Here is a 27,720-nt window from a genome sequence, read left to right on the forward strand (position 1 = left end):
AGTGCTTGAAGTTCTGAAATTCTTCTAGCGGAGGTAATGGCCACTAGAAACTGTCCGAGTCAGGAATTTACGATAACATTTTGCTGCTGGTTCAAAGGAGGAGTGAATTAAGTCTTGCAGCACCAGATTTAAATCCCATGGTGGAGTAAGATCTTTATAAGGAGGTCTCAGTAGGAGAGTGCCTCTCAAAAAAGCCTTACAAAGCTTAGATGAAGACAAAGAATTGTCAAACCTAATATGAAAGTTGGAAATTGCTCCTAATTGAATACTTAATTGTTGAGGAGCTAGCTCTGTCATTAAAAATTGTTGACAAAAACTCAAGAATAATTTGTATGGGAGCTGAGAAGGGGTCAATGCGTTTCTGATGTGCCCAAAAAACAAATATTTTCCATTTAAGTCTGTAAAATTTTCTTGTAGAAGCTTTATGGGAAGATAAAAATATATGACTGAGAGGGAGAGGAGAGCATTGGTTGTCTTGCTATTAACCAAATTGGAGAAACCACTTTGTTCATATGTTCATAGGTTCATACCAGGCTATCTGCCCTAGGGCATTTATAAGCCTAGCCAGAGTGTGTTTGGCTTTCGCCACCCATTTTAAATGAATTTTGCTATGCCCTTTTTCGAGGTTAGTATACTGTGCCTCTGTCTAACAGTGACACAGAAGTGATACCCGGGGTAAACCTATCTCCCATCCACTCATCAAGATTCCTCTTGAAGAGAGTCAATGAGGGACTCTGCCTAACCTGGACTGGGATTTTATTCCAGAGTGAAGGGAGCCTCTGGGTTATGAATCCGTCCCTCCAGCATGTCCTATTTATTTCACTGCTGAGGTTCAAGTCTCTCGAGCGCATAGCTTGATGGGATTTGGATTTTCTGAGGTGCAGCATTGTCCATTAATTTCGGGTTGGACATGGCTTTATACGTCAGGAACAGATCGCCTCTGAGCAGGCGGTATGCCTCTGAGTAGAGCTGGAGTTTCTTTAACCGGGCAGCATATGGCATCTGTTTGAGCCCTTTGATCCTCTTGGTGAGGTACTTTTAGGGTCTTTACAGCTGCTGCAGGTGTCTGGTAAGGTACATCAAAAGGGGCATTGTACTCAATTATGGGCCTGATGAGGGATGAGTAAAGAGGCATGATGACCTCCCCTGATCTAGATGTGAATCCCTTCATGATTAGGTGGGCTATAGAAAATGTTTTTCTAACCACTTTGGCCACGTGGTTGTCAAATGAGAGATTGCTATCAACTTGGGTCCCCAGGCCCCTAATTACTTCTTCTGTACTTAATGGATTACCACCTATGTGGTAATTTGTGGGCACTTTGTTTTTGCCAAAGGGGATGACTATACACTTTTTGGCGGTTAGCTTGAGGCCATGGCTCTGGCACCAGTTGTCTGTTTCTATGAGGCCCTTTTGTAGGATGCTTGTGTCGGCTGGAGAGTCTATTATGGCGCCCAGTTTGCAGTCACCTGCGAACTTGGTCAGCCACAGTCCTTCCGTGCTAGCCTGTGCCTCCGAGAAATATATACCGAACAAGACAGGTCTCAGGACTGAGCCTTGTGAGACGCTACTTGTAACTGGTTTGGAGTCTGACATGGCTCCAGCAATTCTAACCATGTGGGTTCTGTCCTTGAGCCAGTTTGCAACCCATCTAGTGATATACGGGTTTATATTTAAGCTGGTGAGCATATCTATAATGCCCGAGTGGGGTAATGTATTGAAGGCTTTTGCAAGGTCCAGGTAGGCTGTGTGGACCACCTTCCCCTCGTCAATGGCCTTGGTGACTGTTTCAAAGAAATCGACCAGGTTTAAGAAGCAGGATCTGCCCTTAACAAAGCCGAACTGGGTAGGATCCAGTGTCTGTAGGTCCCCAATATCTTTATTTATGAGGTCCATGACGATCCTTTCCATAGCTTTGCAGACCAAGCTAGTCAAGCTTATGGGGCAATAGTTTCCAGGATCCGTTGAGGCACCACCTTTGTGGAGAGGGACCACTGTTGCTGTACGCCACTCCTTGGGTACATTTCCTGTAGTAAGGCTGAGATTGAACAGTAGTTTTATGTTTGGGTTTAGTTCTTCTTGGAGTTCATGTAGGACGCAGGCTGGCACACCGTCTGGTCCCATTGATGCTGTGTTTTTTGCTTTGGAGAGGGCGGCTCTTACCTGAGCATCTGAGATGTCAGGGGGGCAGCACTCTGCTGGGATAGATATTTGCCCTTTTGGTGGGGAAGAGGGGGAGAAGTTTGCGCTGAACCTGTCAGCTAGGATGTTGGCAATGTCTGTGGGTTCGGTGTATTTTTTGTCATTTTGGACTAATTCTGGGCATATCTGGGAATTCCCACCCAGGTTCCTAACATAACTAAAGAAAGCCTTGTGATTATCCTTAGTGTCCTGTGCAATCTTTCTCTCGAAGCTGGCCTTAGACGATTTTATGAGTGCCCGTAGTTTTTTGCTAATACTGATCAGAGATGCCTTCCCTTTTTGGGATTTTGCTCTATTTTGCTCTATCATGTAGTAGCTTCCTCCTTCTATTGTACAGTTTGTTTATGGCTGGGGTCCACCAGACAGGACGCCTAACTTTGGAGGGTTGGGTCTTGGTTTTATTTGGGATTGCATGATCCATGCATTCCTGAAGGTGTTCATAGAATGCGTTTATAAAAGATTCTGTGGTCTGGGCCGTATTTTCCACAGGCCCGGGGGCTTTGAAGGATTCCACCTCAGTTTTGAGGAGTGTGAAATTTGCTTTAGAGAAGTTTTTCACTGTGGTTTTTTTGGGCAGGGGCTGGGGTCAGGATGTGAATATCTAGTGAGATTAGTTTATGGTCTGATCTTACCAGTGAGGGATACACTTCTGGTCTGGAGCATAGAGTCCCCATGTTGGAGATGATCAGGTCCAGTATGTTTTCCCCTCTTGTGGGAGTCGCAACAAGTTGTTCCATAGCATTTGAGTTTATAAATTCTAGGAACCTTTGGGCTAGGGTGTTAGAGCTAGAGTAATGCTCCCAGTCTATGTTAGGGTAGTTGAAGTTGCCCAATATAATGGTGTTTGGAGAGACCTTCATATTTTCCAGTGTTCTCAGGAAGGCCGAATGGGGTTCCTGGGTTTGGGAGGGTGGTCTGCAGCAGGCTATAAACTGAAAGGCAGTTTTACCCACCGTTAGTTGCAGGTGGATAGTCTCTGATGCTTCGTGCTGTGCCACCAACCTGGAGGTGTGGGTATCTTTGACGAATATTGATACTCCCTCTCCTTTTGTGGTTCGGTCCAAGTTTTGGGGCCGAAAAACATGGTATGAGGTATAACGTGGTAGTGCTGGGGTGCTCTCGGGAGCCTTGAACCAGGTTTCTGTTACTGCACAGATATCGATGTTCTCCATGCTAAGGAGAGTTTCGAGTGCATGCATCTTGAGGTTTAGACTTCTGGCGTTGAGTAGCATTACTCTTAGTTTCTTATCCCTTGTGATACCTATGGAGGTGGGTTTGTCTTTTGAGCCTTGCCTAAAAAAGGCACTATGGGGGTGGCAAGAGCCTTTGCCAATATCCAAAAGCCCAGGGGTGACAGGTGCAAGCCGTCCCTAGCGAAGCATCGTGGCTTGTCGAGCATGTCATCCCAGGCAGACAGGCATTGGATCCCCTTTGAATGACACCAATACTTACGCCAATTGTTGAAATTGATCATCTTGTCTTCATACTGTGACATCATTCTTGGTGAGGGTAAGATGCCACTCAAGGTCAGGGTCATACCGGCCTGGGCTACATGCTCAGAGAGCTCCTCTATGTCTCTTTTCATGTAGTCTGGGGAGGTACATCTCAGGTCATTCACACCAGCATGGACAATGACTGAGTCATATTTGTACTTGACTTGGAGTGACCTGAGTGCTTGTGTTATGTGGCGGATCCTAGCGCCCGACAGGCAGCTCACCATGACCCTCTCCTTGTTCAGCCTGGTGAGCGGGACATCAGTGTGCCTGACGATAGAGTCACCTATTACAAGTGTATCAGGTGTGTTGTTTAGCCTTAAGGGTTGTGACTGTTTGGCACACTGGCTTTGTGAGCCATGTGTTGCATGTGTTTTGTTTTGGGGTAGCGGTTGCTTGGGTGTCTGCTTTGGAGGTCTCTGCTGCTTAGGCAGATTTTTATTTAGTGCCTCTGAGTATGTTTTTGTGTGTTTATGTGTTTGGTTTGCTGTCATGGTAGGTCTATGTGAGACTGGAATTGTAGTGAGTGTGGTTTCCTTCTCCTCCTGACTGGTTATGCCAGTACTGAGTTGAGAGAGCTTAGCCTCCACAGTTTGGCTATATGGTTGCATCTCTCACATGTGTTGGAATTTGCTGGGAGGAGGAGAGGGTTGTCTGTGTACATGAGGCAGTTGTAACATTGCCTCAAGATTCCCAGATTCACCAGCTGGACCGGAGAGGAGATTGACAACTGACCTTTGGACATGCTAGAATAGTATTGGGAATTCCTTTATAAATGAGAAAAAGTGCCAATGTGGAACAAAGTACTCAAGGGGAGTTTGTGAGGGTGTAGTGATTTTAATTTTTTAGTGCTGACTTATATAATTGCTTTAGTGAGCAAGTGCCAGGCTTTAGAGTGGGAATAGGGTGTTTATTATGAGAACTAGATCAGTTCTAAGGGAAAAAGTGAAGCGCAGACTTTGTGGAGCCGAGAATGCTTTAAACCCAATTAAGCGGTGCTGCGCTATGCGCAAAATCGCACAAAGCCGCGCGAAAGCGGGTTTTATACAGGGGGACTTGAAAGAGCTAGAAATTGACCCAAAACAGCCAACAGACTACCAGATTCTTGTGCTGGGAACACTCCTCCAGGGGTAGATAGGCTGCTCCAAGCTCCCCACTGCCACTGGTGAACAAAGAAGCCTCCCTTTATCCAAGAAAGGAAATGGGCAACACAGGAACTTTCCAAAAATCCAGAATACAGCAAAGCCTGTATTTGGACTAGTCTAGGTCAGGAAAGATGGGAAACGAGGATAATTTTTTATTTATTTTTTTTACCTTGAGGTTTGAGATATCTGGATGAACTATGCATGTTTGGTGAGACAGGTGGTCTGGAATCGGATCCAGAATCCAAGGTAGGTAAAGGAGATGAGGCTAAATGATGGGGAACCAAATCTGTTGAAGCCAGTAAGGTGCAATGAGGATGACTTTGGTCTTCAACCAAGCAGCTTTCTGCAGAAATTTTGGAATTAGGGGAGTTGGCCAGTAAGCATATAGGAGAATGGAGGGCCAATCATGGAGTACAGCATCTCTCAGGGAAAAGAAGCTGCTGCACTTGTTGTTTAGGGGAGATGCAAAAAGATCACAGCAAGACTGGCCCCACTGATGGAAAATCACTTCTGTCACTTTCATGTTGAGAAACCACTTGTGAGGTAGTAGAAACTGACCTGCTGAGTTTGTCTGCCATCACGCTGGACTTCCCCAGAATGTGCACTGCTATCACAAAGGGAATGGACTCACTGCCACACTCTCAGGGCTTCTTGACACAAGCGGTAAGACCTGGTTACCCCTTGTTTATGTACCAGACTACCGACATGTCTGTATAACAATAGTACCAAAAGGGGAGTCTTGAAAGGCCTGCAACACTATGAGCACCACTCTCATTTCCAGGACACTGATACACATATTGGCCTCTTTGGGAAACCAAGTGCCTTTGACTGTCTTCCCCAGGAAGTGCTCCCTCACCCAATCTGGGAAGAGTCCATGGTCACTACAGCCTTGGACTGAAGGAACATGAAAGAGTGGCCTTGTAGAACTTGACCTGATAGAATCTACCACCAAAGGTATAGTTTTCACAGTTTGGTACTAGGCTATCTGCCCTGGGGCATTTATAAGCCTAGCCATAGTGATGTGGCTTTCGCCACCCCATATAATGGTACAAAGTGTACAAAGTGTACAGAATAGATTTAGAATACTGTGCCTCTGTCTAGTAGTGACACAGTGATGACCCCCTTACATAACAGAATTAGTTTACTGTGCCTCTGTCTAGTAGTGACACAGAGATGACCCCTGGGGTAAACCTACGATCTCCCATCCACTCGTCAAGATTTCTCTTGAAGAGAGCCAGTGAGAGGCTCTGCCTAACATAAACTGGGATTCTGTTCCAGAGTATGGGAAGCCTCTGAGTTATGAATCTGTCCCTCCAGCATGTCCTATTCATATTCGTGCTGAGGTTCAAATCTTTAGCTCTCGTGGTTCTGATGGATTTGGATTTTTTGAGGTGGAGCAGGTCCATCAATTCCTGATTGGACATGGCCTTGTACGTCAGGCACAGATCATCTCTGAGTAGGCGGTATGCTACTGAATAGAGTTGGAGTTTCTTTAGTCTGGCAGCATATGACATATGTTGGAGATCCTTGATCCTCTTGGTGAGGTACTTTTGGGGTCTCTCTAGCTGTTGCAAGTGCCGGGTGAGGTGCATACCAAATGGGGAACTGTACTCAATCATGGGCCTGATAAGGGAGGAGTACAGGGGCACAATGACCTCCTTTGATCTGGATGTGAATCCCTTCATAAGGTGGGCAAGGTAGAAAGTCTTTCTAACCACTTTGGCAACATGGGTGTCAAATGGGAGGTCACTATCGACTTGGGTCCCCAGGTCTCTGATTACTTTTTCCATACTCAGTGGGTTACCTCCTATGTGATAATTTGTGGGCACTTTGTTTTTCCCAAAGGGGATGACTATACATTTTTTGGCATTTAGTTTAAGGCCATGACTCCGGCACCAGCTGTGTTTCAGTGAGGCCTTTCTGTAGGATGTATGTGTCAGCTGGTGTATCGATTATGGCGCCTAGTTTGCAGTCATCTGCGAACTTTGTCAGCCACAACCCTCCCATGTTTGCTTTCACATCTGAGAAATAAATGCCGAACAAGAGGGGTCTCAGGACAGAGAGCTGTGGGACACCACTTGTCACTGGCTTTGAGTCTGACATGGCTCCAGCGATTTTGACTTTATGGGTTCTATCCTTTAGCCAGTTTGCCACCCATCTTGTGACATATGGATTTACATTTAAGCTGTTGAGCTTGTCTATGATGCCAGAGTGGGATATTGTGTTGAAAGCTTTAGCCAAGTTCAGGTAGGCTGTATGGACTGCTTTGCCCTCGTCAATGGCTCTAGTGACTGTTTTGAAAAAGTCAACCAGGTTTAAAAGGCAGGATCTGCCTTTTACAAAGTCAAACTGGGTGGGATCAAGTGTCTGTAAGTCCCCAATGTCTCTGTTTATTACTTCCATAATGATTCTTTCCATAGCTTTTCAGACCAGGCTGGTTAAGCCTATGGGGCGGTAGTTACTAGGGTCAGTGGAGGTGCCTCCTTTGTGGAGTGGGACTACTGTTGCTGTACGCCAGTTTTCAGGTACATATCCTGTAGTAAGGCTAAGGTTAAATAGCATTTTTATGTGCTGGTTTAGCTCCTCTTGGTGTTCACGTAGCACACAACCCGGGATACCGTCAGGTCCTATTGATGCTGTGTTTTTAGTTTTGCTGAGGGCGGTTCTCACCTGGACATCTGAGATGACAGGGAGGTTACATTCAGCTGGGATAAGTATTTCCTCTTTTGGGGGTGAGGGAGGGGAGAAATTTGCACTGAACCTGTCTGCCAGAATGTTAGCAATATCTGTGGGTTCAGTGTATTTTTTGTCATTGTGAACTAACTCTGAACATATCTGAGGGTTTCCGCCCAGGTTTCTAACATAGCTGAAGAAGGCCTTGTGGTTATCTTTAGTGTCCGTAGCGATTTTTCTCTCAAAGTTGGCCTTGGATGTTTTTATGTGAGAACGTAGCTTTCTACTAGTGCTGATCAGAGATGCCTTCTCTTTATGGGATTTTGCTCTGTCGTGCAGTAGCTTCCTTCTTTTGTTATACAATTTGTTTATGGCTGGGGTCCACCAGACAGGACACCTGCTCTTGGTTGAGAGGGTCTTGGTTTTATTAGGGATTGCATGATCCATGCATTCTTGGAGATGTCCGTAGAAAGCATTTGTGAAGGATTCTGCATTGTGGGATGTGGTTTCCACTGTCCCAGTGGGCTTAAAGGATACCATCTCTGTTTTAAGAAGTGTAAAGTCGGCTTTTGAGAAGTTTTTCACTGTAGTCTTTTGTGTTGGGGGTGGAGGTGGGATATGTATATCCAGGGTGATTAGTTTGTGGTCAGATCTCACTAGTGAAGGGTATACTTCCGGTGTGGAGCACTTTGTCCCCATGTTTGTGATGATCAGGTCTAGTATATTATCTCCCCTTGTGGGAGAAGTGACTAGCTGTTCCACTGCGTATGAATTCCACGAACCTTTGGGCTAGGGTGTTAGGGCTAGAATAATGCTCCCAGTCTATGTTAGGGTAGTTGAAGTCTCCCAATGTGATGGTGTTTGGTGAGACATTCATATCCTCCAATGTCTTCAGGAAGGCTGAGTGGGGTTCCTGAGATTGGGAGGGTGGTCTGTAACATGCTACCAGTTGTATAGCAGTTTTGCCTATGGTTAGTTGCACCTGGATGGTCTCTGATACTTCATGTGCTGCCACTAACCTGGAGGTGTGGGTGTCCTTGATGATTATGGACACTCCCCCTCCCTTTTTGGTTTGGCCCAAGTTTTGGGGCCAAAAAGCATGATACGAGGTATAGCCTGGTAGCACTGGGGTGCTCTCAGGAGCCTTGAACCAGGTTTCAGTTACTGCACAGACATCAATGTCCTCCATACTGAGGAGTGCTTCGAGAGCCTGCATCTTGAGATTTAGACTTCTGGCGTTGAGCAGCATTACCCTTAATTTTTTTCCATTTTTGTTTTCTAAGGAGGTGGGTTTGTCTTTTGAGCCTTGCCTAAAAAAGGCACTATGGGGGAGGCAAGAGCCTTAGCCAATATCCGGAAGCCCAGTGGTGACAGATGCAAGCCGTCCCTTGTGAAGCAGCGTGGCTTGTCCAGCATGTCATCCCAAGCAGACAGACATTGGATCCCCCTAGAATGACACCAGTATTTGAGGCAATTATTAAAGCTGGTCATCTTGTCTTTGTATTGTGGCATCATTCTTGGTGAGGGCAAGATGCTGCTCAGGGTCAGGGTCATACCAGCCTGGGCTACATAATCAGAGAGCTCCTCTATGTCTCTTTTCATGTAGTCCAGGGAGGTACGTCTCAGGTCATTCACGCCAGCATGGATAATGATGGAGTCATATTTGTACTTGCTTTGGAGTGACCTGAGTGCATGTGTTATGTGGTAGATCCTAGCTCCAGATAAGCAGCTCACCGTTACCCTCTCCTTGTTCAGCCTGGTAAGCGGAACGTCAGTGTGTCTGACTATAGAGTCACCTATTACTAGTGTATCAGGCATGGTGTTTGGCCTTAAGGGCTGTGATTGTTTGACACACTGATTTATTCAAGTATGTGATGCATGTGTTATGTTTTGAGGTGGTGTATTTTTGGGTGTCTGCTTTGTGAGCCTCTGTTGTTTTGGTAAGTTTTTTGTTAGAGCCTCAGAGTATGTCTTTGTGTTTTTATGTGTTTGATTTGCAGTTGTGGTAGGTCTATGTGGGACTGGGTTTGGCGTGTGTGTGTGGTTACCTTCTCCTCCTGTCTGGTCTTGCCAGTCCTGAGTTGAGAGAGTTCAGCCTCCAGTTTGGCTATATAGTTGCATCTCTCACATGTATATGTGTTTGTTGGGAGGAGGAGAGGGTTGTCCGTGTACATGAGACAATTGTAGCATTGTCTCAAGATTCCCAGATTAACCAGCTGAACCGGAGAGATGCCAGCAATCTACGACTCGACATGCTAGAATATTATAAGGGAGTCCTGTGCCTTTAAGGGAAGTGGGTACTCACAGGGAAGGTAGGTGGATGTAGTGCTTACTTTAGTTAGCGAGTGCTTTCTTAGAAGAGAGGTTTTGAGAACAAGTGCTAGGCTTATAATAAAGCGATTAGACTAGATTATTATAAGAGTAGAGCTTTCTTAAGGGAAAATTTGAAGAGCAGACTTGGCGAAGCCAGAAAAAGTTTAACCTTGTTTAACCGGCGCTGCTATAAAGACAACCGCAAAGCCGTGCAAACGCGGATTTTGAACTTCAAAAGAGCTAGAAATGGTCCAAAACAACCAATTACTACAAGCTCTTGTGCTGTGGTCACTCCTTCAGGGACAGATAGGCTGCTCAAGGCTCCCCACTCACACTGGTGAGCAAAGAAACTTCCTTCTATCCAAGTAAGGCAATGGACAACCACAGGAACTACACCACAGCCCAGAATACAGCAAAGCCTGTATACTCGTCTAAACTAGTCGAGGAGAGGTGGGAAAACAAGGATTTTTTTTTGTTTTTTTTGTTTTTGAGATAGAAAGCACACAGAAATGCAGGAAACAGTAATAAATCAGTTACACAGGCTAGCACACTTTAGTATGCAGCCTCAACAGTTAAATTAACAAACAAACAACTTTCGACCAATTTTCGACTAAATGAAACTTTAAGTGCAGATAATATATAATGCAACAAACAGTTAAACAGTTTAAGCTTGTTCAAGGTAAGCAAGAGAAGGTATTTCAGGTAAAAAAACAGCAAAAAATACTTAAATCAGGAAAGTAGTCGCTTTTCTCAGTTCTCTGCTGCTAGGACCACTCTGCAGGACCACGAAGAGCTGTTGCTGAGTAGTATAGCCAGAAAAAAACAATCAGAGGCGGATTTTAAACAGGGAACTTCAAAAGAGCTAGAAATTGTCTAAAACAACCAATTACTACAAGCTCTTGTGCTGAGGTCACTCCTTCAGGGACAGATAGGCTGCTCAAGGCTCCCCACTCGCACAGGTGAGCAAAGAAACTTCCTTCTATCCAAGTAAGGCAATGGACACCACAGGAACTACACCACAGCCCAGAATACAGCAAAGCCTGTATACTTGTCTAAACTAGTCGAGGAGAGGCGGGAAAAAGTACAGTTTTGTACCTGCCATAAATGTAGATGTTCGAGTGCTAATACAGCTGCAGTAATCACATATGGGTTCTCTGCCGTCAGGCGGGTCCTCGGTCAGCCGAATTCCAAAGTCTTGGTCCGGAGTCGGTTGTTGTCGCATTCTTCCCTGACGTCAGTGCGACAGGGGTATACAAGTCACAGCCGACGCCATATTCTTCAGTCTTTCTTGCCCCAGATGTCAGGTGCCCCCAAAAGGAAGGCAATACATAAATTATATAGCTATATGTATGTATGTATGTATGTATATATATATATATATATATATATATATATATATATATAAGCAATGCAATGTTATCAAAAAACAGTAGATGCAAGCAAATACACCATAGGAGGATAACCCAAAATAGGATGTATGAGGAGGAGTTAGCCACTAATCCTTTACCTAGAGGGGAAGGAGGGAGGGAAACCTGTGCTGCAGCTGTATTAGCACTCGAACATCTACATTGATGGTAGGTACAAAACTGTACTATGTTCATTGTGCATACAGCTGCAGTAATCACATATGGGTAGAGTCCCAAAGCTACGCACAGGGTGGTAGGCACTAGGTGGAACTGGGATGAGCCAGAATGCCCTGCAACACAGCAGTAGCAAAGCCTGCTCTAGTTTTGGAATATAAAGGCAGGTGGTAGTGTCTTGTGAAGGTATGTACAGAACTCCAAGTGGGTGCCTCCAAAATATCTTTGGTAGGAACTCCTCTGAGGAAGGCTGTAGAGGTAACTGTGGCCCTGGTGGAGTGTGGTCTGATGCCTACAGGGACAGGTTTCCCATGATAGGAGTAACAGAATCATATGCAGTGGCCTATCCATTTTGAAATAGTCTGTTTGGTAATGGGCTTCCCTTGAGCTCCTACAGCATAGGACACAAAATGTTGTTCAGATTTCCTGAAAGGCTTTGTTCTGTCCAAATAATAACGTAGCTGTCTATGGATGTCTAAGGAATGTAGCAGCTTTTCCCCTTTGTTTTGAGGATTGGGGTAGAAGGTAGGTAAGTGTATGGCTTGATTTAAAGCTACCCTGGATACCACTTTAGGCATAAATGACGGGTTGGTTCGAAGGGAGACCCTGTCCTGATGGAAGATGAGAAAGGGCTGTACAGCCATGAGGGCTTGTAGTTCCGAAACCCTACGAGCTGAGGTAATGGCCAGAAGGAAAGCTGTTTTCCAGGACAAATATTGCAAATCTGTTGAGGCAGCTGGCTCAAAGGGAGGCAATGTTAATTTTTCTAGAATGTAATTAAGATCCCAGGCTGGCACTGGTTGTTTCCTTGGGGGTCTTATATTTTTAGCCCCTCTGAGGAATTGCCTTAAAAGTGGGTGAGAGAATAAAGGTGGATCCGTATTGAATTCTGCAGAAATGGCTGAGGCATGGATTTTTATGGAAGAAAATGAAAGTCCACTGTTCAGCAGCTCAGCTAGATACTGTAATACCTGAGGCAAATTCAGTTTTCTAGGGTCCTGGCCTTTTTTCTCATTCCAAAAGCAAAACCGTTTCCATTTTGCGGAGTAAGTCTTCCTAGTAGATGGCCTCCTGGCCTCCAGAATGACATCCTGCACCTCTTTGGTGAGTAGGGTCTGTTGTGATGTTAAGGAATTTTCCATGCAGCGAGGTTGAGTGTTTTCAGCTGACTGTGAAGAGTTTTGTAGCTGTGCTGAGTCAGCAGAAGAGGCATTAGAGGTAGTGGCCAGGGAGGAGTATGTGTTAGGCTCCTCAGGAGTGGCTACCAGTGCTGTCTTGGCCAGTCTGGAGCAATCAGTATCATCTTCGGTCTGTCTGCTCTTGCTTTCAAGAGCACCTTGGGTAGAAGAGGCAGAGGTGGGAAAGCGTAGACTGTCCATCCTGTCCAACTGAATGAAAGGGCATCCGCTCTCCAGGCCTTTGGGTGAAAGGTCCTTGAACAAAACTTTTCCAGTTGATGATTCCTGTGGGAGGCGAAGAGATCTATGTCTGGCCTTCCCCACGCTTGGATTATCTTTGTAAACACTTGTGGATGCAACTTCCATTCGTATGGATCTGTCATATTTCTGCTTAGATTGTCTGCCAGCGTGTTTTCCAAACCTGGCAAGTACTGTGCTTGAAGTTCGATTTGCCATTCCAGAGCCAAGTTCCAAAGTGTCATGGCTAGTCTGCACAGGGGATAAGAATGTGTTCCTCCTTGTTTGTTTATGTACCACATTACTGTGGTGTTGTCTGTTCTTATAAGCAATTGTCCTGGATGCAGGAGGTCCTTGAAAGCTGTAATTGCATTTATCACTGCTAGCATTTCTTTTTTATTGATGTGAAGGTGCTTTTCCTTTTGGGACCATTTGCCCTGAATGCACCTGTCTGTCATGTGTGCCCCCCAGGCGTAATCTGAGGCGTCTGTTGTGATGACTTGATTTGCTTGAGGCTTGCAGAATGGGAGACCTGTGTTTGTTTGGCATGCTTGGGCCCATCACAGAAATTCCTTTTGCAAACAGGGAATTATTGGTATTATTGTTTCCAAGCTGTGGCTGTGTTGAGACCATAGGTTTTTTAGGTACCAATGAAGTTTCCTCATATGCAACTTTGCACATGTGAATAATAGAATGCAAGATGCCATGAAACCCAGAGCCTGCAGGATTTTCCTTGCAGTAAGCCTGGTACAGTTTTCTAATGTTTACAAGTACTGAGTTAGTTGCCCTTGTTTTTCTGGCGTAAGATAGGCCATCTGGGTGTTTGTGTCCAAGCTGGCACCCTTTCTGAGATGGTGTTAGCCTGGATTTCTCTTTGTTGATTGTGTATCCCAGAGAGTTCAGTAACCGTGTTGCATAAGTCAGATGTTCCAGAAGTGTGTGTTTGCTGTCCGCTTGGATCAGGCAGTCGTCCAAATAAGGGTAAATTTGTATCCCTTGAAGTCTTCAGTATGCAATTACTGATGCCAGGCATTTCGTGAATACTCTGGGTGCAGTAGATAAGCCAAAGGGCAATGCAGAGAATTGATAGTGGATTGAACCTGCAAGAAATCTGAGGTATCTTCTGCAGCTTTGTCTGACTGGGACATGCAGGTATGCCTCCTTGAGGTCCAATGTTACCAGCCAAAACTCCTTGCCCAGCATGGGAAGAAGCTGCTGTAATGTGAGCATCTTGAATTTTGGTACGAGTAGAAATGTATTTAGGATGGATAAGTCCAGAATGGGTCTCCAGTCGGTTCCTTTTCTTGGTACTAGAAAAAGTCTGGAATAAAAACCTTGACCTTGTTCGTGAGTAGGAACCTCTTGAATAGCTTTCATTTCCATGAGTTTTGAAATTTGTATTTGCGCCTCTGCCCTTTGATTGTGTGGCAGGTTTGGCATGCCTCTCATTTTTGGAAGAGTGTGAAAATGAAATCTGTAGCCTCGGTTTATAATGTCCAGGATCCATTTGTCTGTTGTGATCATATGCCAGTTTCTTGTAAATAGTGCCAGCTTTCCTCCTAGGGGAGCTGCCAGCTGGGAATTGCTGGGCAGAAAAAGAAGGAAGTCATTGGGTTTGCTTTCTGTATTATTGTGCACTGTCTTCGCCACCTCTTGGTGCTGGAGTTTGCCATTGTCTGCCTCTATATGATCCTTGAGATTGTCCTCTGCCCCTTGTGCGCCTGTATCTACCTCTTTGGGGCTTGTCCGTGGCTGGAAAGGACCAGTTTTTAGAAGACCAATTTCTGCTAAAACGTGGTGGCTGTACCTGAAGAAAGGCCTGGACGGTTTGCATAGATTTAGCTTTTTCTTCCATTTTTCGTAGTATCTCCTCAGCATTAGTACCAAATAACACATCCTTTTGTAAAGGAGCATCTAGCAGTTTAGCTTTAACATGATCAGGCAAGCTTTGCTCCCTAAGCCAGGCATGCCTACGAATAACTGATCCTGTAACAGCAGCTCTACTTGAGGCCTCTAAGGCATCATAGCCACATTGTAAGGTGTGTTTACCCACTTGTTCTGCACTATGCATCATATCCTGCAATTCCTTTAAATCTGGTTGTTCAGGCTGAGACATTTTGTTTCTTAATTGTGATAATAGAAACTGCTGATATTTAAGCATATGGAACTGACAATTTAAGGCTCTCATGGCTAGGGTGGCCGAGATGTATACCTTTTTTCCCCACCTTTCTAAGGAACTAGATTCTCTTTTGGAAGGTAGTGGATTCTTAGCAGTAGAGGCCTTCATTCCCTTGGGGCCTTGAGAAATGGTTTCAGGGTCAGCATTATGGCTTTTGAACAGAAATTGGTGGGAATTAGGAACTCTGTAGTACCTATCAGGTTTGACTGGGGCAGGAGGCAGGGAATCCGGATTAAGACAAGCCTCAGAGTAAACATCATCAAGTATGTCCAGGACAGGAGGTATAGCCAGAGGTCTGTGCTGAGGTAACAAAAGAAATTCCCTAAGTCTTTTCTTGGAATCAGAAAAGTCTTGGCCTTCCCAATGGAAGTGCTCCCTCAAGGTGTGCAAAGTTTCCCCAAAGGAAAAATCCTCTGGGGGAGATACAGAAGGAATTGACTGTTCTGCATCAGAATCTTCATAAGGGGAGTACGAGTGTTCCTCTACATCAGAATGTTCTGAAATAATGGATCCCTGTTCAGAAGAAGGGGAATTTTCCTCCACTCTGGGTCTCTTTTCTGGAGGGGGCTGGGAGCCCCTGATAAGGGTAATTAAATCCTCAGCCATTTTAAGCATCTGCTTTTTAGGCATGGGGCCTGGGGATGGGCCCTGTGCAATAGGCCTCTTGGGGATGCATGGCTGATTTGGTCTTAGTAAAGGCCTTAATAGAAAAGGAGGAAGAGGGCCTAAATACACCCTGGGTGGAAGTGGACCTGTCCCCATTAGGAGGTTCAACACTAACAGTGGATTCGGTGGTTGTAGTCTGAGTAAGGCCGAGGTACCTGCGGTCTCGGGTACAGAAGACACCGCCAAGGAAGTGTCGTCGGTAGTCAGGGACTGCATAGGCGTCTCGCTGAGAACCGGACCACGTGTAGCCGGTTTTGGCGTGGTGTCGGTGGAGACAGCGGACCTCGCGTGCCGGTCTTTGTCCTTGCGTTTTTTGGACAAAACGGTAGTCGGAGTATCTGACGACATTTTATAATCAAAGGCTGAACCAAAATAATGTTGGGCGAACTCCGCCCGATGCTTAATAGTGCGTTTATTGAAAGTCGCACAAAAGTGACAGCCCGAGATGTCGTGGTCTGGGCCTAAACAAGGTATGCAGAGGGAATGGAAATCCTTATGCGGTATTTGCTTCCCACAAGAAATACAATTGTTAACTTTGTCTGACATCGGTCTGAGGCAAGAAAAGTTTCCCCAACGGGGTACTTAGCTTTAAAGAAGACTTCAGTTTCCAATTTTTCGTAAATTCAGGAGCTGGCACTTGCGAACTGCTTCTGCTTTGGGCACCGCACGGCAAAAAAGACTGAAGAATATGGCGTCGGCTGTGACTTGTATACCCCTGTCGCACTGACATCAGGGAAGAAGGCGACAACAACCGACACCGGACCAAGACTTTGGAATTCGGCCGACCAAGGACCCGCCTGACGGCAGAGGACCCATATGTGATTACTGCAGCTGTATGTACGATGAACATCAAGGATATTTTTTTGTTTTTTTTGTTTTTGAGATAGAAAGCACACAGAAATGCAGGAAACAGTAATAAATCAGTTACACAGGCTAGCACACTTTAGTGGGCAGCCTCAACAGTTAAATTAACAAACAGACAACTTTCGACCAATTTTCGACTAAATGAAACTTTAAGTGCAGATAATATATAATGCAACAAACAGTTAAAAATACAGTTTAAGCTTGTTCAAGATAAGCAAGAGAAGGTATTTCAGGTAAAAAAACAGCAAAAAATACTTAAATCAGGAAAGTAGTCACTTTTCTCAGTTCTCTGCTGCTAGGACCACTCTGCAGGACCACGAGGAGCTGTTGCTGAGTAGTATAGCCAGAAAAAAATGCTTAGAGGCGGATATCTCTTGCATGCCTAAGTGATTCTTATTTGGGCTACCATGTGTTGATAAAGAATTGACCATTGTGTTGCTAGCATCCACCGAAGAATTCTCATATGAAATCTTGCTAGCAGAATTAAAATTATGGCTGCTGACACTGACCCCAAAGCTTAAAGAATCCAATGTGCTGAGACTGTGGTACTGTGAATCAGCTTTCTGACCTGGATTCTGATTGTCTGCACTCTTGAAAGAGGTAGAGAACCTGTCAATGAAACTATGATGAAAAATACTTCTATGAATTGTAATGTTTTAGGCTGTCATAACTGAGATTGGTTGTAATTTAAGGTTATCCCTAGATGGAAGCAAGTCTGGAGTGCCTGATCTCTTGCTCTTATTAGCAGGTGCTTGGTTGGGAAGGTAATGAGCCAGTCATCTAAGTATGGCAACACTCAGAATCCCTGTAGTCTCAAGTGAGCTGCTACCACTGCAATGCATTTGGCAAACACTCTGGGAGTTGTGATGAGACCACAGGGCAGTGCTCTGAATAGATAGTGAGTAGCGTAAATACCTTCTGGACTGTCTGCTCATTTTTATGTGATAGTACACATCTTGAAGGTCTATTGAGTACATCCAGTCATCCTTACTTAAAAAAATGGCAGAATGGACTGAACCGTGACCATCCAAAACTGTGTGTCACTTCACCAAGATGCAACAGTGATCTTCAGTTCCCTGTTTTCTTTGGCACTAAAAATGATCTTGAGTAAGTTCCGGATTCTGGTCTGATGGGACCTCTTGGATGACCATTTCTAACAGATTTTTATTTCTAGTGCAGCTGCTTTCCTCTGACTGGGTGGAACATTGGAAATTTTGCATATAGGTGGAGGTAGTATGGAAAGGGGAATTATATAACCTCCAGAAACAATCCTCTGCACCCATGTACCTTTTGTTTTATCTAGCCAGGCTCTCTTTTGTTACATCTAACCAGGCTCTGTGGTGCAGAGATAAATGACCCCCGACTGCCTCCAGAGATGGTCAACTGAGTCTCCTTTAAGGAGTACTGGTAGAGTCTATCGGGCAAAGAATCTCCGGACCCCCTGGTTCTGCAGTGTAGGCATTGTAATCCATTTGAGTCCCCCCCCCCCCTCTGCCCCTGGGGGAACTATCTCCACATGGATCTTGGAGAAGACCTTGGGACTTCTTGAACCACATTTTTTGACCTACTCATTGATTCCTAGGGAAGGATCTTTGAGGAGTCGAAAAATGTACACCCACTGCAGACAGTCTGTACATCTTTTTCACATCTGGAGAGTGTCTACCTTTAGGGCCAAACAATGAAATGCAGTCAAAGGGTGCACTGACAAAAGAAGACTTGAAGGGCTCTACAAAATCACACAAGCCCATACAGCTATGCCTCCTAATGGAAATGCCTGAACCTGCCCCCTTGAGGCACCTTCAGCTGTGTGTGAGCTAAGCCTCATGGATGAATTAAAAATAGACTTTAGGGCAGTTAACCGAGAGGCCACAGAATTATGAGTCTCAGTAGTATCAGTCCAAGAAAGGGATTTGGACAGTTAACAAATCCCTTTGTAGTCTTCTACAGTGTGCCAGACAGTTCAGCGACCTAAGGGCAAAAGTCACTAAAGCATACACATGCTTCCCAAACCTGTCCAATGCCCTGGACTCCCTAATTAGGGTGATGGACAGAGGAACTTTGCTCAGCAAATTCCTTCTTTCTGGCTGCCACCATAACCATAGCATCTATGGACACTCCCCTTGCTCCAGTATTCCCTACCTGCAGGTGGGGCCAGAATCCGATCTGGTCTTTTGGGGATTTGCTCAAATGAGTCAGGCTCCTTCCATGCCTGCCCAGAAATCAAATCAATGAGCTCACTGGGAGGTGGAGTAACCCAAGAGGTAGAGGGGCCAACTCCAAAGGCTTCCAGGAATACTGATTCCTCTGATGAAGGGTTATCAGAGGACTAACAACCCCTTTGCTGAAGGATCTCAAGGATGTCTGCAAATGAGATGTCTTCAGGTGGTGATCTTGGGGAACCTTCTCCTTCATCAAAATCAGTATCTTCAGTGACTGACACCTGAGGGGGTGTTCCAAGTCCCTCCACTTGCACTTCCTCTTCCTAGGGACTTACTTCACTGGAGCATCTGAATGAGGATCAGAAAAGACTGTAAAACCCTGCTGGGTAGCCTGCAGACTTTGAGCTGGCTGCCTCTGTGGCACAGAATGATGTGGTTCAAGGTACAGACATATCTCGGATCCAGAGGAAAGATCCGAGGGGGTAAGATCTGTCTGTCCTGCTGGAGCAAAGAACACTCTATTCACTACCTCAACAGCAGATTGCTACAGGGAGAAGGAAGATAATGGAGCCAAGAAATCAGGCTTCTGCCCATCGGTTTCCTCTACACAAAGGCAATATACCAGGGGAAGTAGTTGGAGCCAAGCTGTCCAATGACGAGGCTCCAAGGGGCCTGATAGGGACGCCTCGTCTCAGAGAGTCATCTGGCTCCAAAGACATCTAAGTCGTTACACTCAGAGATAGCTTCTGATCTGAAGATAAGGAAATCTTCACATCCGAAGCAGATGGACTCAGAAGTCTCAGATCCAGGGTTCCGAAACTATTAATCGAATCAGAGAAGGAGCTGAAATCGGTGGAGTGATAGGACAGGTTTCCAGTCCAGAAGGAGTAGGAGCAGGGATAACTCCCATCTGTATATGCACCAAGAGAAATCTCCTCATCATTCTGTCTACATCGGCTTCAGTCAACCTTCTGGAAGAACAAGAGGAAGCTAGGGATAAGAACTTGACTGCCATTGTTCTAAAAAGGGAGAAGGTACTGGATCCAAACTGGGTGAATATCCAGTGCTGGGTAATAGTCTCAGATCCAAAGTGCTTGGAACTGAGGAGGGTTTTGTCAGATCCGATGGTGTTCGGACAGCAGTGGCCTTCTGATCCAATATATGCTTCTTTTTTCGGCAGTTCCAAGGAAGATGAAGTGGAAGATCCAGAAGGTTTTAGGAGAATTAATGGAAGGCTCCTTCAATTTCAAGTTTGGGGGAATGAGCCCGAGCAATAGTCAGATTTAGCCCTTTCAAAATAAGCTTTTTTTTTTTTTATGTCCGTAACAGTGCGTGGATTAAAATTTTTGCAAATGGCACAATCAACTTGAAGGGGGTCTGAGCCCAAACAATGCACACTCAAATCGTGGGCGTCAGACGAGGGCAACTTTTGCTCACACTTTCGGCACTTCTTAAATCCTGAAGGGCCTTTATCTGACATTTACACACAATAACAAATTAAATAAAAAGAAAATGTTCTTTTTATATATATATCTATATATATCTATATATATATATATATATATATATATATATATATATATATATCTATATATATATATATATATATAGAGAGAGAGAGAGAGGGAAAGGAAAAGAGATACAAACAGTGGTATCAAGAATTACACAAAAGGTGTAAAAGAATATTAGAAAAACAATGCCAAGTATGGTATTAAAGAACTACACCAAGTGTAACAAACAGGAAGGATAAACTATTAATAAGTTTTGAAAAGAATATTAAAACACATTGTATATTGAAATGATTACTCGAGCACTCAAGATGACCACTTCTAATCAAGAAAGTAGCAAATGAGATCTAGGGTATGTTAGAGGTTGGTGCATTATGAGTAAGGGAGGAGAGCGAGAGTTTTTTGGAAGCCAAAAGCTAAAGTAATGGCCGAGTCGGATCACATCTGATCCCAACAGTTGAGTATAGAATGTAAATGGACAACATCAGATCAATACTTTCCTCTCCCCTGAAAAAGACACAGGTACTGTGCTTTCTCTACTACTCTTCCTGGCTATCTTTATTATCCCTGTTCTAACAACCTGAAGGTGTTTATTAGAATAACAATCACAGGACTTTCACATCTGGCCTTATTTTCTTTTCCATTCTGACTTTTCCTTATGTTTTGAAGACTCTTTTATTTTTTTCTCCCATTTAGGCACCTCTTCTAATTTATATAACTTTTTCAGCTGCAGAAAAGCTTCCATTGCTTTGAGATTTTTAGTATCCAGTACATTGTTCATAAGCAGTATCATACATAGTCCGTAAACTAAAAAAAAAAAAAAAAAAAAAAAAAATACTTCAAGAAAGCATACAAAGTTTTATATAAATGACTCGAACATTGACCAAAATTCCAACTTCTAACTACAAAGGAAAATGTATGCAAGCAAACAAATGTGATGAAGCCGATACCTGCTGAACAACACTGCAAACCAAACATTACAATAAAATGAAGAGGCCATTGCCCACTGGCAAAAACATCCTACAAAGACCATCATAAGAGGGCAGAACCACTGTCTACTGTGCTGCTACAAAAGTCCACAACAACCTTCATTTCATTTTCATATTTGTTTCTTTCAAAAAGTTTTGCCCAAGTTTTGACCAGCCTAATTACATACTGTTATTAGCAGCCTTTGCCATGTAGGTATTTCCTGTACACCCTCTCATTCTGTGATTGTCAGTCTCTCTTAAGACTTTATAATGTGACACTCTTTTTTTCAATGAAAACTTCAATCCAAATCAATGTCTAAACCACTTGGATAAGTGAAGTCCAAAAGCAATTAGCCACATAACTACCAATGTTGTACGTCTGGGGCACCCTTCTTGCAATAAAAAAAAAAATGGCCTGTTCTTGAATGCAGAATATGGCTTTAACACATTCTTGCCTTACTTTCTCCTTGTATGGCAGGAATTGAAACAAAAATGCCAGAAACCGCTGAAGGTGCAGTTCACAGGAGTAGCCAGAAATGTCCCAGTTCTACATCCAATACCTGTGCTGCTGCCTCCCCCAAGTTTCTAGCCATATTGCAAAATTCTTCTGTTACCTGCCCCCAAATTTCTTTGGATGTACAAATTAAAAGTATAGTTGGTTTAGATTTTGATTTCCATTTTCTAGTAATTGCTTTTCTGGCAGCCACCATTATTAGACACAGCAAGGCCTTACCATGAAACTCAATTGTACACTGCTGAAGTCTAAGATATGTTGGCCATTCATAGCTGTAGGCATGGTCATGAACAGCACAGCTGGCTGGCCATGGTTTTTAACAAACATAAATGTTTTGACACCACTTTTTAAACACTGAAATGTGATGCATCATACTGTGTATCAAAATTATTTAGATGTAATTACGTTGGCAAACTCAAAACGAATATACAGAAAATAGCAGCTTGTCCGCTATCATGTTGGATTTCCCTGGATTATGCGTCGCAATCAGAAAGCTTGGGAAGACATTGCCCACTGCCATAATCTTAGACCCTCTTGACACAAGGGGTAAGATCTGGTTCCACCTTGCTTGTTGATGTACCACACTGCAGACATATTGTCCGTCTGAATTACAATCGTCCCAATGGGTAGAGAGTTCTGTAGTGCTTGCAATGCCAGGAGCACCACTCATCTCTAGGAAGTTGATGTGCAAGTGGTACTTATGTTGTTGCAAAGTCCCATGAACAGTCTGTCCCAGATAATACCCCCCACCCTATCTGGGAAGTGTCCGTGGTCACTGTGGCCACTAGTTGGAGGAGGATGAATGGTCTGCCTATCGTCAGCTGCGTGGAATGAAGCCACCACTTTAGGTCCTTCTTGCAGGTCTCCGTGATAAGAATTTTGTGCAACAGGAGTAGATCTTGCATGGACCATTGAGCAAATAGGAGCCACTGTAACATCCTCATGTGGAAGCGTGCCAAGGGAACTAGTGTTATTGCTGCTGTCATTGAGCCCAGGACTTTGAGAACAAATCTCGCTGGAGTCTTCTTCCTCTTTATTAAGATTGTAACCTGGTGTCGAATGGTTGACACCCTCTCCTGAGGCAATTTTGCTATCATGTCTTTGGTATCTAAATCTGTCCCTATAAATGTAATATATTGACAGGGCAAATTGTACAGTATATACCAGATGGTCCCAATGGAATCCTCAGCCAAACAGGAAAACGATATGTTGTAAAAAACACTGATGGATTCAACACCCAGGAAGCACGACAAACTTCGTTTCCTTATACGAACTCCTTTAATGATTAAAACATAGACAGACAAGCGCTTTCACGCACCGAGGTGCGCTTCCTCAGATCTTCACAATTAAATGACTTTTTTCATGAAGTATATATACCCAGTAAAGTTAGATTAGGCTGAATTAAATTCAATTAATTATTCACTTAGTGTGATTAAACAATCAATCAATCTACTTGCATAGCACAATCAGCAATGTAGGTTGTACGCATAGGGAGCCATTGCAAAACAAATTCTGCGTAGCATTTCTATAAAGCCATTCCAGGACTTAAGATTTCATTGAGAAACATACCGAGGCATATTACAAGAATATTAGATTGCATTCCTCATGAACACTAAAAAGCATCTAACGTAGGTTAGATTTCCTTGATGCTCATATACCAAATGTATATATAAAAAACATAAAATATATGCATGGTTCTAGATGCTGTTTAACTTTCACCAAAATTATATCCATAAAATATTTTGTTTTAAGAACCATACAGACAAAATATATATGTACTCCTTTGATGTACATTTTATGATCTAAAACTCTTAAAATTATATATATGTGTATTAAACACATGTTGTGATGATATGTATATAAATATGACTTATTTCATTCTCAATAAATATACAGTCCTATATATATTGCACGTAACCATTGCTAAGTATATTAGTTATATAAATATATATGTATGAAATAAAATAAAATAAAATAAAATCCGTTTTTTTTTTAATTTGTTTAAATTGTTTAATCACACTAAGTGAATAATTAATTGAATTTAATTCAGCCTAATCTAACTTTACTGGGTATATATACTTCATGAAAAAAGTCATTTAATTGTGAAGATCTGAGGAAGCGCACCTCGGTGCGTGAAAGCGCTTGTCTGTCTGTTTTAATCATTAAAGGAGTTCGTATAAGGAAACTTGAAGTTTGTCGTGCTTCCTGGGTGTTGAATCCATCAGTGTTTTTTACAACATATTGACAGGGCAACAAGGCAGACTTTTCGTAGTTTATAGTGATGCCTAGCTGAGAGCAAAGGCGAAATGTGGTGTCCCTTGCCTCGGTTAGTCGATGCTCAGTGGTGGCGGTAAGGAGCCAGTCATCTAGATAAGGAAACACCCGAAATCCTAGATGCCTCAGATGAGCTGCGACTACTGCCATGCATTTGGTGAACACCCTGGGAGCTGTGGTAAGACCAAAGGGCAGAGCTCTGAAAGTACAGTTTTGCACCTACCATAAATGTAGATGTTCGAGTGTATATACTGCTGCAGTCATCACACTTGGGTTATCCTGCCGTCAGGCGGTCCCGCAGCCGGCCGAATCCCAAAGTCTTGGTCCAGCGTCTGTTGTCGTCGCTTCTTCCCTGACGTCAGTGTGACAGGGGGATAAAAGAGGCAGCCAACACCATTTTCTTCAGTTTTTCTTGCCCCAGATGTCAGGTACCCCCAACTAGGAAGGCAATACAAATAACTATGCAAAAATACCTTAGTAGATAAACAATAGTACTAGCTGTTAGCAAATACATCATAGAGACATGCATCCAATAGATTGATGTACATGGAGTTATAACTAACACCCTGGTATGTAGAGGGGACGGTGGGAGGGTAACCTGGACTGCAGCAGTATATACACTCGAACATCTACATTTATGGTAGGTACAAAACTGTACTATGTCCATCGTGTTATACTGCTGTAGTCATCACACTTGGGTTGAATCCCAAAGCTATGGATGGGTGGCTGGTACTAAACTGGGTTAGGTGAAGCTAGGATGCCCTGCAGAACTGCAGTGGCAAAACCAGCTCTGGTTTTAGAGTATAGTGGCAGGTGGTAGTGCTTGGTAAAGGCGTGCACTGAACTCCAAGTAGCTGCCTCCAGAATGTCCTTGGTTGGAACCCCCCTGAGAAAGGCTGCTGAGGTTGCTGTAGCCCTGGTAGAATGGGACCTAATATTAACAGGCACTGCTTTCCCATGGTGCGAGTAGCAAAAGCGGATACAATGTGCTATCCATTTGGAGATGGTCTGTTTTGAAATGGCCTTTCCTTGTGAACCTGCAGCATAGGATACAAAAAGTTGGTCAGTTTTTCTGAAGGTCTTTGTCTTATCCAAATAGTAACGTAGCTGTCTGTGAATGTCCAAAGAGTGAAGGAGTCTTTCTCCTTTATTCTGGGGGTTTGGACAAAAGGTGGGTAAATGAATGGTCTGATTCAAAGCCACATTGGATACTACCTTTGGCATAAAGGTAGGGTTAGTTCGTAAAGAGACTCTGTCCTGATGGAAAATGATGAAAGGTTCCACTGCCATAAGTGCCTGTAGTTCTGAGACCCTGCGTGCTGAGGTGATAGCCAGCAACAGAGCTGTTTTCCAGGAAAAGTATTGTAGTTCTGCTGAGAAGGCTGGTTCGAAAGTAGGCAGTGTTAATTTTTCTAAAACAAAGTTGAGGTCCCAAGCTGGCATTGGGGGTGTTCTGGGGGGTCTTATATTCTTAGCCCCTCTGAGAAACTGCCTTAGTAAAGGGTGTGAGAATATGGGAGGATCCGTATTATATTGAGCTGAAATGGCTGAAGTATGGATCTTAATGGATGAGAAAGAAAGGCCTTTGTGTAGCATCTCAGTTAAGTATTGCAGTATTTGAGGAATGTTTGGTATCCAAGGATTTTGGCCTTTAGCCTGGTTCCATAGGCAAAACCTTTTCCATTTGTCTGAGTAAGTTTTTCTGGTGCTGGGCCTCCTGGCCTCCAAAATGACATTCAGGACGTCCTTTGAGAGAAGTGTTGATTGACAGTTCAAGGTATTCTCCATGCAGCTAAATTTAAAGTCCTGAGCTGACTGTGAAGGATCTGAGAGTTTTACTGAGTCAACAGAAGTGGGAATTGAGGTAAGATCCATGGAGGGCTGTGAGTCAAGGTCCTTAGTAATGGGTACCAGTGCTGACGTGGCTAGTCCGGAGCAATGAGGATCATTTGTGGTCTCTCTGATCTGACGTTTAGTAATACCTTGGTCAAGAGAGGTAGTGGTGGGAAGGCATAGACTGTCAATGCTGTCCAACTGAATGATAGGGCGTCCACTTTCCAGGCTAGGGAATGATAAGTCCTTGTGCAAAATTTCTGTAGTTGGCAATTGTTGGGGAAGGCAAATAGATCTATGTCTGGGCGTTCCCACCTTTGAATTATCATTGAAAATACTTGTGGGTGTAGTCTCCACTCGTGAGGATCTGCCAAATTTCTGCTTAATTCGTCTGCCAATATGTTTTCCTTTCCTGGCAGGAATTGTGCTTGCAGTTGCACTTGGTAAGTCAATGCTGTGTTCCACAAGGTCATTGCCTGTCTGCATAAAGGGTAGGAGTGTGTTCCTCCCAGTTTGTTTATGTACCACATAACTGTGGTGTTGTCTGTCCTTATTAGTAGTTGTCCTGGATGCAAGAGGTCCTTGAAGGCTGTCAGTGCATTTTGCACAGCTAGCATCTCCTTTTGGTTGATGTGTAGATGCATTTGTTTTGCAGACCATTTGCCCTGTATGCACGGTCCTGCAATGTGTGCTCCCCAGGCATAGTCTGAAGAATCTGTCGTCATAGTTTGGTTTGCTGGAGGTAAGACAAAAGGAAGACCCTTGTTTATTTGACATGGTTGAGCCCACCATAGGAACTCGTTTTGAAGGCAGGGAATGAGAGGTATACTTGTTTTGAGGCTGTGCCTGTGTTGAGTCCATACACTTTTCAGGTACCATTGTAATTTCCTCATATGCAGCTTTGCATGTGGAATTAGTTGAATGCAGGATGCCATGAACCCCAATGCCTGCAGGATTTTCCTTGCAGTGAGCTGGGTAAAAGTTGCCATCTTTTTGAAGTATTGAGTCAGTTGTTTTTGTTTGTCTGGCGTGAGAAGCCATCTGGGCCGTTGTATTTAAGCTGGCACCCAGGAATATTATGTCTTGTGAGGGTACTAGCTTTGACTTCTTTTTGTTTACTGTCTACCCTAGGCAACTTAGCAGCTTTGTTGCAAATGCCAGATGCTGTAACAGAATGGCCTTGCTGTCCGCTTGGATCAGGCAGTCGTCCAGATATGGATAAATTTGTACTCCTCATTGTCTGCAGTATGCAATTACTGATGCCAGGCATTTCGTAAATACTCTGGGTGCAGTAGATAAGCCAAAGGGCAATGCAGAGAATTGATAATGCATTGTACCTGCCAAAAATCAGAGGTATCTTCTGCAATCTTGTCTGATAGGGACATGCAGGTATGCCACTTTGAGGTCCAACATTACCAGCCAAGACTCCTTGCCCAGCATGGGAAGAAGCTGCTGTAGTGTGAGCATTTTGAATTTGGGTACCTCCAGGTATGTGTTTAGAATTGAGAGGTCTAAAATGGGTCTCCAGGCTTTGTCCTTTCTTGGTACTAGGAACAGTCTTGAGTAAAAACCTTGACCTTGCTCCTTTGTAGGTACCTTTTGAATTGCTTTCATATCCATGAGAGCTGAAATTTGTGTTTGTGCCTCTGCCCATTGGTTTGGAGGCAGATTTGGCATGCCTCTCATCCATGGTAAAGTGTGAAAATGAAATCTGTATCCTCTGGTAATGATATCCAGAACCCATTTGTTCTTTGTTATGATGCGCCAATTTTGTGGAAATAGAGCCAGTTTTCCTCCCAAAGGTGCTGCCAGGGCAATTTTACTTGGCAGGCGAAGATAGGCCTGAAAGAACCTTGTGGCTGGCCTCTGCCCCTTGGGCGTCGGTACTTACCCCTTTGGGGTCTGTCTGATACAGGAAAGGACCAGTTTTTTGATG

General features: G+C 44.0%; 1 protein-coding gene across 1 annotated transcript in view; it reads right to left on the reverse strand.

Annotated features, from left to right (window-relative positions):
• SPRYD3 (SPRY domain containing 3) overlaps positions 1 to 27,720 on the reverse strand; it is a 2,261,394-nt gene that overhangs the window by 1,885,427 nt on the left and 348,247 nt on the right.

The sequence above is a fragment of the Protopterus annectens genome, chromosome 9.part0 (assembly GCF_019279795.1).
Source record: "Protopterus annectens isolate FY-2018-M chromosome 9.part0, PAN1.0, whole genome shotgun sequence".
Classification (NCBI taxonomy): Eukaryota; Metazoa; Chordata; order Ceratodontiformes; family Protopteridae; genus Protopterus; species Protopterus annectens.